At 42.0% G+C, this 7751-nt stretch overlaps 1 non-coding gene across 1 annotated transcript; it reads left to right on the forward strand.

Annotated features, from left to right (window-relative positions):
• The first annotated feature begins 2568 nt into the window (after positions 1-2568).
• On the forward strand, positions 2569-2675 carry LOC113882315. Its single transcript, XR_003508332.1, has one exon. It is a non-coding gene; the product is annotated as a U6 spliceosomal RNA (small nuclear RNA).
• Positions 2676-7751: the final 5076 nt, after the last annotated feature.

Below are 7751 nucleotides of genomic sequence, written 5' to 3' on the forward strand. Positions count from 1 at the left end.
TGAAAGTGTTATGTATGTAAATAATGGAAACAACACCCACACCATTCCTTAGCTGCTGTGGGTGCTGCCACACTTTCTTCTTGTTTTCTTTCTTCTTTCTCATCTTTTTTTTTAATCACCATAAGAATAGCTTTTAGGAATAGAAATGATGTAACAATCTTAAAGATAAAGTCAGTGCTTTATTATGAATTAGGGGAGAGTAATAAAAATTGGCTTCTCTAGCTGATGGCCGACCTGACGTGGCTTAAAACACAGTAGCAGATGTGATACACTTTGTATAATGTTCCACCACAGATTGAGCAGGGCAAGAGGTATAACACCATAGGTCAAAGTGAAATGGTTGCATGGGAACCAGAGAAATGATTGAGCTTCTGTATGCATTAGCCTGTATTTATAAAGTAAGTTGGCTTCCCTCATAGCTCAGTTGGCAAAGAATCCACCTGCAGTGCAGGAGACCCGGTTCAGTTCCTGGGTTGGGAAGATCCACTGGAGAAGGGATAGGCTACCCACTCCTGTATTCTTGGGCTTCCCTTATGGCTCAGCTGGTAAAGAATCTGCCTGTAATGCAAGAGACCTGGGTTTGATCCCTGGGTTGGGAAGATCCTCTGGAGAAGGGAAAGGTTACCTACTCCAGTATTCTGGTCTGGAGAATTCCATGGCCTGTATAGTCCATGGGGTGGCAAAAAGTAGGACACAACTGAGCGACTTTCACTTTCACATTCATAAAGTAAGTTAGGCCACAAAGATTTTTCTCCACCTTGGAGAAAAGAGCCCAAACTACAAGCTGTGCAAAACAACTGGGCCCATTTGTAGTCAGTAGTCTTCCAAGACTTTTAGGATATCTTTTACCTAAAGGGCTCCAAGGGCAGTGCTTGGAGTTGGCCTACACACACAAGCAGGGCCATGAAGTCCCAGCATCTTAGATGTTAACAGAGAGAAGGGACTGAGTCCTGCCACCCTTGCTCTGTGCTGGCCTCCTTCTCTTTAGTAGGAGACATTTGTGTGTAAGGCAGGCTGAGACCGCATCAGCTCAGGCCCTGGGAAGGGGGAAGAAGCCAAGATTCAGGGGGACAGAGGGGACAGAGCGTGTCTTCAGAAGCTAGCCTGTCCCCAGGAGGCAGCGAGGCAGACTTGTGTGCAGCAGTCAAAGGCCGTGACTAACTCAGATTGAGCCAGGCTACTTGGACATCTGACTGTGAACTCTCTGCCAGCAGAACGCAGTTCTGGAAGAAGTCCAGGTGACAATATTCAAAATCAGGCACAGTTCCAGGTGATCGGGCCAGTCACAGCGGGTCCCCAGCAGAAGCTGAGAAGAGAGTAGGAAAATCACATCCTGCGTCCCAGAGGAGGGGCAGTGCAAGCCTCTGGTGGAACGTGAGGACCGCACTGAGGAAACTGGGGTCCTGGCCAGGATCCAATCCCTGCAGAGAACTGACACGCTAGCAGAGAAACTGAGGCCAACTGGAGTCACACGGCTTTGGCCAAAGTGGTAGGAGCACTCTGAGATGCAGAGTCTACAGGAGGAACCAGATTTCCAGGTCTCTAGGCAACCAAACCAGTTTTGTCTATTAATAGGGCTAAGGCTGATGACATTGATCAGGTCTGGCTCAGATTGGCTGGGGGCAACTAAGAGCTTCTGGAACTTGACTGTGCATACGAATTGCCTGGGGATCTTGTTAAAATGAAGATTTGGACTGGGTAAATCTGAGTTGGGGCCTGTATTCTGAATTTCCAACAAGATCCCAAGGGATGCTGCTGGTTTTCTAGAATAACAGAACTCAGAAAATCCACACTTGCTGTCATTTTCTCCTCCCCACTTTCTTCCGCCCGCCCCACTGTTCTCCACCCATTTCTCCAGCCCTCCTCCAAATCATGTCTGACCATCTTCTTTTCCTTTCCTTTCCTTTTCCCCTGTTGTCCCAACCCCTTTGATTGGCTGAATTTCTCTGTCAAGACTACCAAAGAATTTCCACTTTGGGATTTCCCTGGTGGGAATCTGTCTTCCAATGCAGGGCTTCAGGTTAGATCCCTACTCAGGGAACTAAGATCTCACATGCCTCAGGGCAACCCTCGCAACTACTGAAGCTAAGGGCTCTACAGCCCACGTGCTACAAGGAAGACCCAGAGCAGCCAAAAATAAAATATACACAGAAATACTGGGGGAGGAGAGGGAGGTAAGGGATATGTATACAATTTGTGACTGATTCATGTTATTTTAGGGCAGAAACCAACATAAAATTGTAAAGCAATATTCCACCAATTGAAAAATAAATAAAAAATTTAAAAATCTGACACACACAAAAATAAATAAATAAAAGGTTTCTTCACTTTTAGTCCAAAAAAACCATAAATAATTTTTTAAAAAAACCTTCCATTTAGATGATAGATGGTGCGAGATAACATAGTCAGAAACATTTCCTCCATTTCTAGCACGCAACTAAATGCTTTTATGTTTGATAGAAATAACTAGTCCAGATTAATCTCCTTTTTGGTCTCATAAAGAAAGTGAAGAATATGTTACCTTTCTCTCCTAATATAATCCAACCATTACAAGAAAAATTTGTCTGAATGCTCGCTTAGACAACACATATACTAAAGTTGGAACAGTACAGAGAAGATGAACACAGTCCCTGTGCAAAAATGACATGCAAATTTCTGAAGCTTTCCATATTTTAAAAAAGACATTAAAATAGACATAAATTAATGGAGAAATATACTGTGTTTATGAAAGACAGGAACCAAGATAGTAAAATTTTCAGTTCTACTCCAATTAATCTATAAAAGGAATGCAAATCCAATAAAAATCCCAACAGAGTTTTGGTAAAACCTAATTCTCAAATTCAAATAAAAGAGCAAATGGGCAAGAATAGCTCAGAAAAATTTGAAGATAAAGAACAGAGTTGGGGTGGGGGGTGGGAAGAGGAGAGTGTGGGAGGGGAGTTCTCACTCTAGTGAAACTCCAGACTGAATATGTAGTCAGTTATTAAAACGGTGTAATGATAGATATTTTATCTAATGTGATCATAAGTGATTTTGATTTTCTTATTTGTGCTCTTTTTTCCTACATCAAATGTGCTAGTTTTGTAATAAAAATAAAGCTAAAAAATTAATGCTTTAAAAAAGGAAATCTCTACTATAAGATAAAAAAATTAGAATGTTGTCACATATTTATGTCCCTACTGCCTAAAAACATGTGGTATACACTACCAGCTCTAAGGAGTTACCAGTTCCTGGCTTCAGTTCAGTTCAGTCACTCAGTCGTGTCCGACTTTTTGCAACCCCATGGACTGCAGCACACCAAGCTTCCCTGTCCATCATCTGCTACTGCTAAGTCACTTCAGTCGTGTCCGACTCTGTGCAACCCCATAGAGGGCAGCCCACCAGGCTCCCCGTCCCTGGGATTCTCCAGGCAAGAACACTGGAGTGGGTTGCCATTTCCTTCTCCAATGCAAGAAAGTAAGAAGTGAAAGTGAAGTCGCTCAGTCGTGCCCAACCCTCAGCAACCCCATAGGCTGCAGCCTTCCAGGCTCCTCCGTCCATGGGATTTTCCAGGCAAGAATACTGGAGTGGGGTGCCACTGCCTTCTCCATGTCCATCATCAACTCCCCTCAAACTCATGTCCATTGAGTTGGTGATGCCATCCAACCATCTCATCCTCTCTTGTCCCCTTCTCCTCCAGCCTTCAATCTTTCCCAGCATCAAGGTCTTTTCTAGTAAGTCGGTTCTTCACATCAGGTGGCCAAAGTATTTGAGTTTCAGCTTCAGCATGTCCTTCCAATGAATATTCAGGACTGATTTCCTTTAGGATGGACTGGTTGGATCTTCTTGCAGTCCAAGGGACTCTCAAGAGTCTTCTCCAACACCACGGTTCAGAAACATCAATTTTTCGGTGCTCAGCTTTCTTTATGGTCCAACTCTCACATCCATCCATGACTACTGGAAAAACCATAGCTTTGACTAGATGGACCTTTGCTAGTAATGTTTCTGCTTTTTAATATGCTGTCTAGGTTGGTCATAGCTTTTCTTCCAAGGAGCAAGCGTCTTTTAATTTCATGGCTGCAATTACCATCTGCAGTGATTTTGGAACCCCCAAAAATAGTCTCTCACTCTTTCCATTGTTTCCCCATCTATGTGCCATGAAGTGATGGGACTGGATGCCATGATCTTAGTTTTCTGAATGCTGAGTTTTAAGCCAGCTTTTTCACTCTCCTCTTTCACTTTCATCAAGAGGCTCTTTAGTTCTTCACTTTCTGCCATAAGGGTGATATTATCTGCATATCTGAGGTTACTGATACTTTTCTGGGCAATCTTGATTCCAGTCTGTGCTTCATCCAGCCTGTCATTTTGCATGATGTACTCTCATATAAGTTAAATAATCAGGGTGACAATATACAGCCTTGATGTATTCTTTTCCCAATTTGGAACCAGTCTGTTGTTCCATGCCCAGTTCTAAATGCTGCTTCTTGACCTGCATACAGATTTCTCAGAAGATAGTAAGGTGGTCTGGTATTCTCATCTCTTGAAGAATTTTCCACAATTTGTTGTGATCCACACAGTTAAAGGCTTTGGCATAGTCAATAAAGCAGAAGTAGATGTTTTTCTGGAGCTCTTTTGATTTTTCTATGATCCAACAGATGTTGGATATTTGATCTCTGGTTCCTCTGCCTTTTCCAAATCCAGTTTGAACTTCAGGAAGTTCTCAGTTCATGTACTGCTGAAGCCTTGCTTGGAGAATTTTGAGCATTACTTTGCTAGAGTGTGAGATGAGTGCAATTGTGTGATAGTTTGAACATTCATTGGCATTGCTTTTCTTTGGGATTGGAATGAAAACTGACCTTTTCCAGTCCTGTGGCCACTGCTGAGTTTTCCAAATTTGCTGGCATATTGAGTACAGCACTTTAACAGCATTGTCTTTTAGGATTTGAAATATCTCGGCTGGAATTCCATCACCTCCACTAGCTTTGTTTGTAGTGATGCTTCCTAAGGCCCCCTTGACTTTGGACTCCAGGATGTCTGGCTCTAGGTGAATGATCACACCATCATGGTTATCTGGGTCATTAAGATCTTTTTTGTATAGTTCTTCAGTGTATTCTTGCCTATTGTTCCTGGCTTAGACTGAAAAATAATCTTATGAAGCCAGTTACTTAAGCTCAGACAGTTTTCCCATCTATAAAATGATGACATTAATAGCCTCTCAGTTCATGTTGGAGGTTTTATTGTTGGAATTGTATAAGACTTGTGAAACTGCTTCACAAAATATAAAACAAGATACAAACTGCTATTACTGGTGTGTGTGTGTGTGTGTGTGTGTGTGCTCAGTTGTGTCCGACTCTGTGAGACCCCACGGAGTGTAGCCTGCAGGCTCCTCTGTTCATGAAATTTTCCAGCAAGAATACTGGACTGGGTTGCCATTTCCTTCTCCAGGGGATCTTCCCGACCCAGGGACCAAACCCACACCTCTTGGGTCTCCTTCATTGGCCAGTAGATTCTTTCACTAGTTGGAGAAGGTGATGGCACCCCACTCCAGCACTCTTGCCTGGAAAATCCCATGGACGGAGGAGCCTGGTAGGCTGCAGTCCATGGGATCGCAAAGAGTCAGACACGACTGAGTGACTTCACTATCACTTTTCCCTTTCATGCATTGGATAAGGCAATGGCAACCCACTCCAGTGTTCTTGCCTGGAAAATCCCAGGGACGGGGGAGCCTGGTGGGCTGCTGTCTCTGAGGTCACACAGAGTATTTGAAATGAAGCCATTGTAGAATTTAAAGCTTCACACCATCCTGTGTTGGTTTGATTGGACTCTTTGAAGCCATTTGTGTTTAATGGGTGAAGTGAGTTGGAAGAGCATAATTTAAATCCCAGCTCCACTCCTCACACTCCATCTCATTTCACAACTGTTTTTCACCCATTCAATAACTGTATTTATTGGGTGCCAGTGTGCACTAGAGCTGGCAGTTTCAATGGTGAAACAGACATGCGTGCGTGAAGGACATGCATGTCCTTGCATGTGTGAAGCTTATGGATTAGCAGCATATTTGTGGACAAGAAAATAGGCTATTTCAAAATAAGGTGACCAGCGCTGTGATGTGGTAGGTTCAGGGTGCCATGAAGCTGTTGCTTGGGTGGTCATAGAAGGTTTCTTCAACCATGTAATGTTGGGGAGGATGAAATATGCAGATGATGAAAAGGGTAAAGGAGAACAGTGGAGGATGCTTGCTGATCAGGCGATGGGGAGGAGCAGCGTGTTCCAGGCAGAGGGAAGGAAACTTGGACTGCCCTCTGGGCAAGGAGAGCAACGGAACGACTTTTTTTTTTTTTAAAGCATCTGGATCATTTTTTGTTCGATTTCAGTACTTTATAATATTTCCTAGGTCAGGATCAGCATGATGAGTATTAGAATACATTTTAGGGTGACCTCCTCCTCCCCGCAAGCCTCCTGACCACTCCCATACTGGCCTTTCCCCTCACTGGCTGGCCTTTCCTTTTGAAGAGGCAGCACACCGAAGAGGTGGAAAGAGGCTTTTCTCTTTTGAAGCTGCAGCATTATTAACAGAGAAGTAAAAGTCTCCCATGAGCTACGACAAAATCCTGCAGATTGGTTTATGAATCACTGTAGCTTAGGTTAAAGCAACCTAATTTCCTGAAAGCCACTCCATGGCTTTAGCCTTCCAAAGGGGCATAAAGCTTGTATGATATTTACTCTTAGTTAAAATTAAATGGAAATTGAAAACAAAAAAACCCAAGAGTTTCTTCTGGGAGATCCAATCATTAAAGAAAACGAAAATTAAAGGCTACAAAGCCGTGTGGGTAAGATGTACATATTGCATTAAAGAAGGTCTGGAAAATATACATATCAAAGTGTTAAATTGATAACTATCACTGAGTAATTGGGTTTCATGTGATTTTTATACCCTTTTTATTGTGAAATATACATTAGAGAAAGTGTATGATATATAAAAGTATAATTTCATAAATTTTTATTATGTGAGCCCTCACATAACCATTACTCAAATCAAGAAATTGAATATGGCCCAGGGGCTGTCCATCCACCCCTTCCCACTCACAACCCACCCTCTCCCCAGCACCCTTACTTTTATGATAACTTCTTTTTTCCTTTTCTTTAGTTTTTCCACCCAAGTGTGTATTGATATTTTCACATATTTATCTTTTCTTATTTTTTGGACTTTAAGTAAATGGGAACACATGCCTTTTTTTTTTAACTTCTATCTTTTAACATTAGATTTCTCAGCTTCATTTATGCTAAGGGTATTATGGTTCATTCCTTTTGAAAGGCTGTATAGTATTCCAAGGTTGGATATAATAATACCACATTTTATCTACTCTACTGTTGGTAGACAACTTGTTTTCAGTTTGGGGCCATTATGAATGGAGTTGCTATTCTTTTGGTGCTCACATGCACGTATTTCTATTGGATATACACCCAGGGATGGGAATCTGGGTCACCAGATGTGTATATCTTTAATAGATAAAGCCAAATGCAGCAGTAGCAATGAATACTCTCTGCAGCAGGGTGGGAGTGTTCCCATCGTCCTACACTGAAGTTTTGCACGTTTTTTTTCCTTTAGCTCATTTGAATTGTCTATTTTTCCTCTACAAATATAAATATCCAATATTTAATTAGCAGAATGCTTTTCTAATATGTCTTAAATTTGTCTTTCCCAATGTGAATATTATTTTTAAACTTTTAAATTGAAGTAAATCATTCTTATCGTAAAAACCACCCAGATC

This window comes from Bos indicus x Bos taurus, chromosome 23 (genome assembly GCF_003369695.1).
Source record: "Bos indicus x Bos taurus breed Angus x Brahman F1 hybrid chromosome 23, Bos_hybrid_MaternalHap_v2.0, whole genome shotgun sequence".
Lineage (NCBI taxonomy): Eukaryota > Metazoa > Chordata > Mammalia > Artiodactyla > Bovidae > Bos > Bos indicus x Bos taurus.